The following is a 10,606-nucleotide window of genomic DNA, read 5'->3' on the forward strand; positions in this document are numbered from 1 at the left end:
ACTGAGCTCACTCCCAGGTAAGTATATAGGATTGCATTCTGTCAGCTATTCCCTGTTGTGATTGATGAGGACTTGATTTGGACTTTGAGATAGGATTTTTAAAAAGACAGGCTACTGTGGCAAACATTGTCATTTATAACTATATTAGGTAGTGTACAGCTAGGATCATAAGAAAAAAACAGAAAATTGCTATACTGATTTTAAATAGAGGGAGTCTTCCCCATATTGACATAGAAAAGATGTTTGCTGGCATTTCAGATGACAATTCTGGGGCAAGTCTATTGATTCTGAACTAAGTATTCTATTGGGCAGGTATAGTTTTTGCTTTTCCCAATCACCATGTATACTCTTACTACACCTTTTTTACTATCCCTGAAGGAGTGCAAAAGGCACTAGTGGAACGTGTGGTAAAATCTAATGAGGAAACTGCCACTTACCTTCACACATCCTTCAGACTGAATGGCTTTTCATGTCATTCTTCAATTCCCAGTAGTGAGGTGGATTTTGAAACCTGGAAGCTGCTAATACAACAGCTACTGGTGGACTGAGAATTGCCATCAGTAAAAGGGCAAAAGAAAATTAATAGAAAGTCTTTCCCTTCCAGCTTTGAGTGTAGCCTTCAGTGAAGGGAAATGTGACGGCAGTAGAATGTTTGTCAGCACATAACTTTCTTTCCAGTGCTCATGAACAATGTGCCCAATTTCTACAGACATTCCAAAAGTCTGTGGAAAACCCCTTAGAGAATCTGAGGAGATTAAACAGTTGCCGGAGAAAAGTGTTAGAAAACGTACTTGTGGATGCCAGCAAATTCTGATGTGCAGCTGATAAAGCAATTTATTCATGGAGGTTTAGGTGATTGTGAAGCTCCATCTAAGACCTGCTCAGACAGTCATTCTGCTTCTAGGGTGTCATATTCACACAGCTGCTCTATAAGCTTCTACAATATGAGGAAGAAAATGGAGCCATTGTGGGGGGGGGCACACAAAGCAAACCAAGCAGCTCATGTCAAACTGCAGAGTGGTGATAGCTAACGTTTTTCAGCTGGAGGTGGCTACATCACCTGGGCTGTGCACATAGTGTACACCAGTGCCTGAGGATCACACAGATCCACTTTTTCAAGTGTGATTTTTAGCATGTTTGTCCATCACATTAGTGGTGGTGCTTGAGGGGATGTATTTGCACTGTGGTGTTTCCACCTCCTACCCTGAAATTAGTACATCCCCAATCTCCCATAGTGGGTATACATGCAGGTATTTGTTTATGAGTGCATGTGGCCATTTATTATGTTTTAGATACAAGTTTTCTACTGTACCAAACTTGCACCCAGGAAAACAGCACCACACCCACAAACCCGGCCACACAATGTGCTTCAGTACATACACAGTTGGGTGACATGTGATTTTCTGTTGGATTTGTTTTCCTGGTTTCATCATCCACAAATCAAGTAAATCCATATTTTTGGGGGGTGTCTTCCCCTAGTATGAGGAAATTATGTGCACAACATGAAAAAATGCACCCATGGAATGCATCATAAGCACTCTAAATTGCTTTGTGTACACAGCCCTGTTACAACCCTTCCATGTGGCTGTGGTCTAAGAGTATGGAAGCAGGAAGCTGTGGGCAATTTGTTGAAGAAAATCAACACAAATGGAAAATAACATGGCTCAAATTGATGTTACTGCAATATAAATGGATATCTCTTCTAAGAAGGGGAAGCATCTGCCTAGGCAAAATGATTCTCAAGGCATCCTCAGCTGCTAAAGATCTGCTTATCTTAATGCATGGTTCTTCTATGGCTCAGTCGGTAAAGCATGAGACTTAATCTCAGGGTCGTGGGTTTGAACCCCACTTTGGGCGAAATATTCCTGACTTGCAGGGACTAGATAACCCTTGTGGTCTCTTCCAACTCTACAATTCTATGTGGAAAAACAGCCTAAAGTGAGGTAAATTAGTTGTGCAATACAAATCTGGTAAAAAAGAAGTTAGTTTCCAAAAACTCTGAAAACTGACACTGAGAGGTGATACTGAAGAATTTATTTTGGAATAACTCGGGTGTTAACTAGCAAGTGAGCCATCTTGGGTCTGGATCTTCATAGATAGAGCTGCATGCAACTGTTACTAGATATTATTATTATTATTATTATTATTATTATTATTATTATTATTTTCATTTCTGTGCTGCTTTATATTTTTAATGGGGGGAGGAAATTTAAGGTGGTTTACAACACATCGAACCATAAAATAAAACAATCCAGAATTTAATGCTACTGAAGAAAGTCAAATATAAAGTATACATTCAAAGAAACGTAATTAACAGGAAGCTAAAATATTATCTTGCAGATTTCAAGATAAAGCATTACTAAAAGAAGTCAAATATAAAACGTACATTTAAAACAGCATAATTGGCAAGAATAAAATATTATCAAAAGCTTAGAACATGGCTGCTGCTGCTGCTGCTGCTGCTGCTGCTAATGGTGTTTCATGGCAGGTGGCAGCTGTGGAAACTCAGGCTCAGTCCCTGGGTCTGCACTAGGAGACAGCCAAAATACAGGAACCCAGGTAACCTGCATAACAGACATTTTACAGGAAACATATAAAACACACAAAAGAAAATCCAACTGAAAAAGTACTGCAGATGATAGGGGGAGATGGTCAAGAAGTTCCTTGTTTGGGATATATCATTATTACTTTTAGAGCTCCTCGGGAAGGATGTGGAACCTACAAGAGGCAAACAGGTTTTGCCCTGGTGTGTTCATTAAGACCAGCATCTGAACCTGTTATTGTGCAGGATAGCTGTGAACAAACTGCAGGCATGCATTTCCTGAAGAGATTGCAGACTGGTGCTTGAGGCTGGTATTTCTCAAATTGTGGATTGGGGTCACGGAGGGGAACCACAGCCACTCTCTGGTATTACAGCAGCATTGTGGTTGGGCAGAAGCTTAACAGCAGCTGCCCCCATCTACAATGAGTAAATAAGATGGTGAGGAAGTGGGAGTTGGTTGAGCAACAAGCCGGTCACATGCAAAGCTGGAAGGGGAGAAGGGACAGCAGGAGAACGAATGGGAGTCAATGCCAAATACAGTATGTAGGAAGGTAGAGAAAGTACAGGGAGGCCAGGGGGATAGATGATCTGAAGGAGAGGGAAAGAGGAAGCCCCCAGGGCTGCTGCCCTCTGACCCTTCAGCTTCATGCTCACAGGCCTCCTTCATCCCTGCCTGGGGAAGAGCCAGGAAGCCTCCCCTCTCTGGGAGGAAAGAGCCGCTGGAGGAGGCACTGAAGCACATTAGAAAGAGATAAAATATTCATTTTTCAAGTAATGATAATAAACTGGGAATAGGGAAGCAGGGAATAGGAGAGGGAAGCTGTTGTGGGAGGGAAGACGGTTGAAAGAAACTTGCAGTTTTGGGTGGGAATAGGATACAAATTCATTGCACAATGAGAAAAGGAGAAAATGACAGGAGATTAGTGGAAGTACTTTGAGAGGCATGAAGAAAGGAAGAAAAATGTATAAAATGCAGAGCCTTCTCCACTAAGAGCCTGTGCATGGGGAGATTTGGCTTAAAACTGGGAGGCTGAATCATGATACCTGCAGAGTCAGTGTCTGTATTTAGTTTGAGTGCTGAACTATGGAACTCCCTGTCACTATGACAAAGAATTCAGCAATTTCCATATTAAATATTAACAGAAGATAATGTCAGTAATTGCCTGCTGATAATGGCAAACTCCCACGCTGTCTGCTGTCATTTTGTGCTTGGCTCTGCCTCCATAACACCATTTTGTGACTGGTGAGTTTCAGTACTTCTTAGCCTTCTCAGGTGGGCCTTGTGAACAGAAAGATTTGGAACCTCTGCTTTAAATTGATGCACACTGGCACAGAAAAGGTTGCAAACACACACGCACACTTATGAAATAATTGTAAGATGAAAAGATGCAAGCAAACATTACTTCCAGATGAGGTAGAAGATGTTTCTGGAACTGTCAGGTTGTTGCCAGGATAGAAGATACAGAGATCCAATGGGGTCGTGGGTAAAACTCAAATTACCAAGACAGTTACTACATTTTGCAACAGAATCACTGAGCAGCTGCAGCCTGTGAGTTCTCAATACTGCATTGCCTAAAAGGTGTGAGATTGCAAAAGGGGAGGTTATAGAGAGGTGGTGGACAGGAATCTTTTCAGGAAGAACGCTTTTCCTTTACCCTGAACAGAAGACATTTTGCTCAGGCTTCCTTGATCTAAGTAATTCAATATCCTTTATTTGAAGTGTGGACAATAACAAATGGAAGTGGAGAAGGAAAATGGACCTAAAACAGTGTTTACCACCCTCAATAGGAAATCAGCAATTCTATATAATGCCACAAGGACTGACAAATGCTCTGGCAATCATCCAAAAGATGGTGGAAAGTGTTGTGAAAAACATTACTCTCAACAAAGTCACATAATTCTTGAATGACAATAATATTTTCAGACCATTTAGGACAACGCACTTCAGTCTTTAAAGCTGTCAGTTGAGTTTAGACTCCCAGTTCCTAAATGCAAGCTGTTCCAAACAACTTGTTATTTTACAGGAGAGTCTATGATCTGAACCTGACAAATGACCAGCTTTGAAGGATTAGCCAAGAACCATGAAATCCAAGAACATTCCTGGGATTTTCAAGACATTGTAGAACAGAAGCATGGAAGGAGTTGTCAAGAACTAAGAGAACAATAGGCTAATGAATGTCAGAAAGCATTTGCAGCCATGAAAAAGTGCTGACAACTGCACCTGTCAGGGCCTGCTGATTGGAAGCTTCCATATATATTACATACAGATGCCAATTTGACAGCACTGTATCAAGAAGAAAGAGGGAAATGCAGTGTGATTGCATATGCTGGTCAAGGATTTTTATGTTATTTATTTATTCATTTGACTTCTAAACCAACCTTCATCAAAAAATGGATTCCAGGGTGGTTTGCAAACCTTATACTGTATATGGTAGATATACATATTTACCATCAAATATAAGGCAGGCAAATTGCACGGCTTATTTGCTGACCTCGTGATTTTGACATTTAGTATGAAAGCATACTAAAGTAACAAGAATATGTTTCAGAAGTGTTATCAAGAAGTAATCCTGAAACGGTGGCCTTAAGACAGCTACTATCCAATACATGCATGGCTGTGTGCCAGAAACATTCAGCTCATGTTTTGGCACAGCCTCATGGTGAATGGACCGAGTGATATTGGGTATTAGATATGGAGATGCCTTTGAAGACAGTTCCAGCATGACATCTGATGGTGAAACTAGTGCTAAGATTACTGATGGGTACCAGGAAGCTTGGGCATATTACACTGGGTCTCATTCACTGCACCAGTTTCTTTCCAGGCTCAATTCCAGGTGCAGATTTTAACCTATAGAATCTTACATTACTTGGGACCCCAGAACCTGAATCAACACCTCTTCCCATATGAGCCTATGTAGGTACTAAGGTCACCTATAGAGTTCCTCCACTAAATGCCCCCTCCTGCGAAGTATACAGGGCCTGTTTGTGAAATGCTCTCCCTTAAAAGGCTCACCCGGTACCCACTTTAACATATTTCTGTTGCCAGGCTAAACCTTTTATTTTCTTCCAGACCTTTTAAGAAGCTTGTCCTTTTTTTATTAGCTAGTGCTTTAATATCATCAGTTTTGGAATGCTGTCTCCACACCTCCCTTATTGTCCTTTTCACACCTGACAATGACCTTCTTTTCCCCACACTTTTGGAATGCAATTTTAATTCCCCTGCCTCGTTTTTATGTGTTGCTCTTTATGACCTTGGACTTTTAGTTCCTTATGTTATCTGTATTTAAATTTTAATGGTTTTATTTAAAATTAAATTGGTTAATGGCTTTATTATTTTTTTTGCAAACTGCCCTGGGAATATGATTGATGGGCAGTATCAAAATACTTATAAATAAATAAAACCCTCCCTTCAAAAGCAAATTGCAAACTAACACAAGCTCCACTAGGTGGCTAAGCAAGCCATATATAGTTGGAATTACTGTGGAAGGAAGAAATGGCAGGAATTCAATGACAAGGCATTTGCCCTCTTCCTTTCTAGAATTACTGAATCCAGTCAGTCCTATAGTGTAGTAGCAGATAGGAGCAGGCTGAAGTTGCAGGACCTTGGATAGCTCCATGTAGACAACTTGCTCTACTGATGTCTGGAGCTTAAGTAAATCCTTTTCTTCCTCTTGGGCCAGACTACCCCGCCCAGTCTCCACCCCCTTCCTGAACATTGGAGAGTCTTAAAGGGCTAGGCCTTTGGCAGTCTGTTGCCTCTCTGTCAGTTGTGTGTTGCCAGTATGAGCTTGCACAGGAAATAAGGAGCCCCTTGTTGGGGGGGGCAGGACTTTGTTGGGGGGGAGGGCAGAACCAAAGTGATTGGTCAGTTAAGAATTCCTATTGTTTTACTTGATCTAAGGGGGGCAGTTGCTTCTCTCTGCCCCCCTTGGCTACACCCCTGGTCCCTGGTGTAAAGGTGGCTGATTTCTCAGGTGAGTCTGGCTCAGCAGGTGATGCCTCCAGTGGTCCCAGTCTGAAGGTCTATGACTTGAGGCTCAGTGTCAAGGCCTGGGTCTTCAGTACCTCTGTGGCTTGCGCCACAGGCCTTCCTAATTCAGTTGGTTCCCCGCCCCCCTGTCCTGGCTGCTGCTCAGGGTTATGGTTATGGCACAATCACATTTAGCAGGAAGTCATGTTTTGTTTGTTGCTATGTTATGTATGTTTGTGTTTTCGTATTGTAAACTGCCTTGTGGCCCTTGGATGAAGGGTGATATAGAAATTTAATAAATGAATAAAAGAAAATATCATACTGAAGATTGTGGCCACTTCCAGGCCAATTAATTGCACCATTGCCCTGATTTCACAAGGAGGTTAGGCGATTTTGGCTGTTTATTGAGCATTTGTTATGACATTTTATGGTGCTGCATCATGCAATTATTATCCCACACTTTCCGGTGCATTTTTCCATCCTTTTCTTTATTGGAAAAGATCAAACTGGTGATCAAAGGGAGCAAGTTTGTTGTGCAGGAGCACCAAATCAACTTTAATTGCGGAACCAGTGTGAGATTGAATCCCACCCCAAAACAGTGATAGTCTGGAAGTACTGTACCTTATATATTCAGAGACAACATTGTGTTCAGTGTGACTGTGACCAAGGACTAAGGGGGAGCAATTGCTAAGGAGCCCTGAACTGACAAAAAGCAATTGACATCAGTGCCTATTGTGGTCCTAAACACAGAAGAGCACTCCAGGTGATGGGAGCATCAGAACACTGCTTTTGCTCCTCAGGCCATCCCTACAAAAAGTACCTGCTCACACTGCAGCATGAAGACACATCCTGCCTAGAGATTGCCCTGAATTTGGAATGACATATAATACACTTGTAAAATTCAGTCATGTTTTGGTTGTAAGCCTGAGAACAGAGACCATCTTCCTTTCAGAGTCCAGCCTGACCATGACTCCAGGTCAACCTCATCTGAGGAAGCCTAGTGGGACTTATAGAAACCTCCTGGGCAACTGGGAACACTTAAGAACTTGCAGTTGCAGGGGAGAAATCCAATGTTACCCAGCCCCAAGGACACTTTGTCTGCCTCCCTCAACTCTGTACATGGACTCATGCCTCAGCCCCCAGATTCTCCCCCTTTATTCCAAGGCTCTTAGGAGCTGAGGTGGCGTTGGGTCCAGTAAGAAGTACAGAGCCGGCAGAAGAGTGTTCATCTGGAAGCAGATAGCTTCACTATTAGAGATCTATTTGGGGAGAAGCCAGACAAGAATTTAGGTGTGTATGGGACACAGCAGATAGCCTAGATGGAGATGGAGCTGTCTAGGGAATCAGCAGTGGATATTAGGCCTCTCCTGGGAGCCCTTTTGGCTAAAGGGCAGGGCAAAAATTCCTCAAATAAATACCTGTAGGGCAATGAAGGGTGTGAATAATTCTTTCATAGCAGTAATTTTGCCAGGTGGGCAAAATGCTAACTCAGTTATAGCATCCCACAGATGTGGGATATTCCTAGAATGTTCAAGCTTGATACTGGGCTATGATAAATACTTTGCCAACATACAATTTGTTGTGAATTTTGGGTCAATCACAGCACTAACACTGATATCACATTCTTGGCACATTGTGAAAGCAACATACTCCTTCTGCATGTGGAGTTCAGATCCAATGATAGTTAAAATGACTCAATAGCCACTATAAGTTTCCCCCCCACCCACCCACCTAACAACTATTAACAGGCTTTTGGGGTGTAATAATATTTTCATTTAAGCCTCACACAACATTCAGGAATAACATCCTTGGCAGTTGAATATGAGTGGCAGAATTAGCATAATTTTTTTTATTCCCTTCTCCTTTCCTCTTGCATTTCAAAATTCACTTCTGCTCCCCCAGTCTTTGAAACTGAATGACTTTAAGTTCAGTTAAGCCATGAAAGTAAAAACAACATGTTATCAATGTGCTTCTCATTTCTTATTCTACATTGTCAGACTGGCAGGTTTTGGGTGACTGGTCTATAATTATAATACATCACAATCACTAAATTATACAGGATCAATTCTCATGGGATCCTTTCAATTCAACTTTAGATAGTTGTTCTGCCTGTCAAATGTGAAGGTATATGCACAATTTTTTCACATTTCAGTTCAAAATGCATGCAAACTACTTCCTTGTGAAGTTTTAAGAGACAGCATAGACTAGCTCACATCCATATTTTCCAGTTTTACTGATTCTTAAGCCTTCTTGTACTCAGTACTACTCTTCTAGTTTTTTTCCCTTTCTGCAGACAAGAAGCTTCTGAATCAACACATTCTGCATGCCAGTGCAGCTGTACTGTCTGCTCTACCCAAAGGAATCACCGTATTTTTCCCTCTATAACACGCACCAGACCATAACACGCACGTAGTTTTTAGAGGAGGAAAACAAGAAAAAAAAATTCTAAATGAAATAGTGGATATATGATTTTTGTGGTTCATGCTGTGGCCACAGACATGTGATCTGACAGTGAGTTTGGAGTAGCCCAATGCAAAAATCCTGTGGATCCATGCTTTGTAACCACGGAGGAGGGAAGGAAGGGGAACCATGGATCCTCTGCTCACGACTGCAGCAGATCCCCCCCGCCACCTGCAGGCATTCGCTCCATAACACGCACAGACATTTCCCCTTACTTTCTAGGAGGAAAAAAGTGAGTGTTATGGTGCAAAAAATACAGTAATATGCAAGGTAAAGAGAAACAGAAGCCATTGCTGGACAACAGGCATGTATTGCTATTTGCACATTCTCCATGCCATTAAGATGTAGCAGCCATAGCGTAAAAAATCAGCCTTGAACAATTATGTCCTGCCTGACAAAGATGTCACAAACACAGAGTATATCCCAAGGCCATGTGTTTGGTAGAGGTGTCCCAGAGTGCAGAAGGAGTCAAGTTTTAATTGGGTGTGCATTACTGTTTGCGGTGGGAAAAGGTTTCTGGCATTTTCCTGCATTCTTCTTCTTGTGGTTTTACAGATTACTGAAAAGTATGCCTAAAGCTTAAGAATCACTATCTTATTATCCCCCCCCCAAGAAAAAACTCCTTCCCTGATGCAGCCCCATGATTACTCAAAACAAGATCCAGAGCGGGAAATGGTGTTCAATTAGGTAGGAAGAAAACTGAAGAGAATAAAAGGAGCAGAGCCAGCAAATTGCTTGAGATAACAATCTTTCCTTTCTGTAACTAAGAGGATTAGCTGAACTTTCCATGTGGCACCAAAGTAGACAATAAGCAACAGTGACTTTCCCTCCTGCTGGCATTTGTACACTCAGAAGTCTCATTTTCTTAATGATACACTCTCTCAGCACTTGCTGACTCTGGAAAACTTGGGAATAAACATTATTGGTTACCTTTCCTTCCTTTCCCCCACTCCCACCCCTTTCTTGTAGATTTATGAGTAAAATGGAAAAGAACAGTGAAAACCATAGACCAAGCAGCAGGCATTGTTTGTCCTTTTCAGGAAAATGCTCCATTTTGATATTGAAGAAGAGAGGGGTGGTTCTATTAAGGGTTGTTTGCTGTCCACTGTTTCACTAATCTGCTCAGATTGCACTCCTATGGTTACTTACGGCCAGGCCAGCCTTCAAATGGATGCTTTATCTGCAGCGGAGAAAAAGGGAACACCGTGAAGGGAGCTTTAGCATCAGATTCCAGCTGAAAGTCTATTAGTAATGCACACAGTTATAGTTCCTGACATATCCTTTGGTCATGGAGGACACCAAGTGCACTTCCGGACATTTTTGCTATCTTTGGGTAGGATTTAATCACAAGCAAATTCAGGTTGCACAATGAAAGTGGATTAGTGCTCTTGAACAACAAGCCCTCTTGTCACGTAATCTCCCCACAGACAAATTGGAATGAATGCTCAATGAAAAGCATAGGTGCCAACTCCCTGGGGCTCTGGGTACCCAAGCACCCAGAAAATTCCCCAAGAAGGGGCTGGGCACTGTTAACGGAGAAATCTGAGGGCTCCCTTGGACAAAAAAATAAGGACACCAGCCAGGAATACCAGAGCAAAACAGTAGCCAGTAGGCTTGGTCTTTATTGATGACTG

This window comes from Podarcis melisellensis (assembly GCF_964234715.1).
Source record: "Podarcis melisellensis genome assembly, chromosome: 4".
NCBI classification, from domain to species: Eukaryota; Metazoa; Chordata; class Lepidosauria; order Squamata; family Lacertidae; genus Podarcis; species Podarcis melisellensis.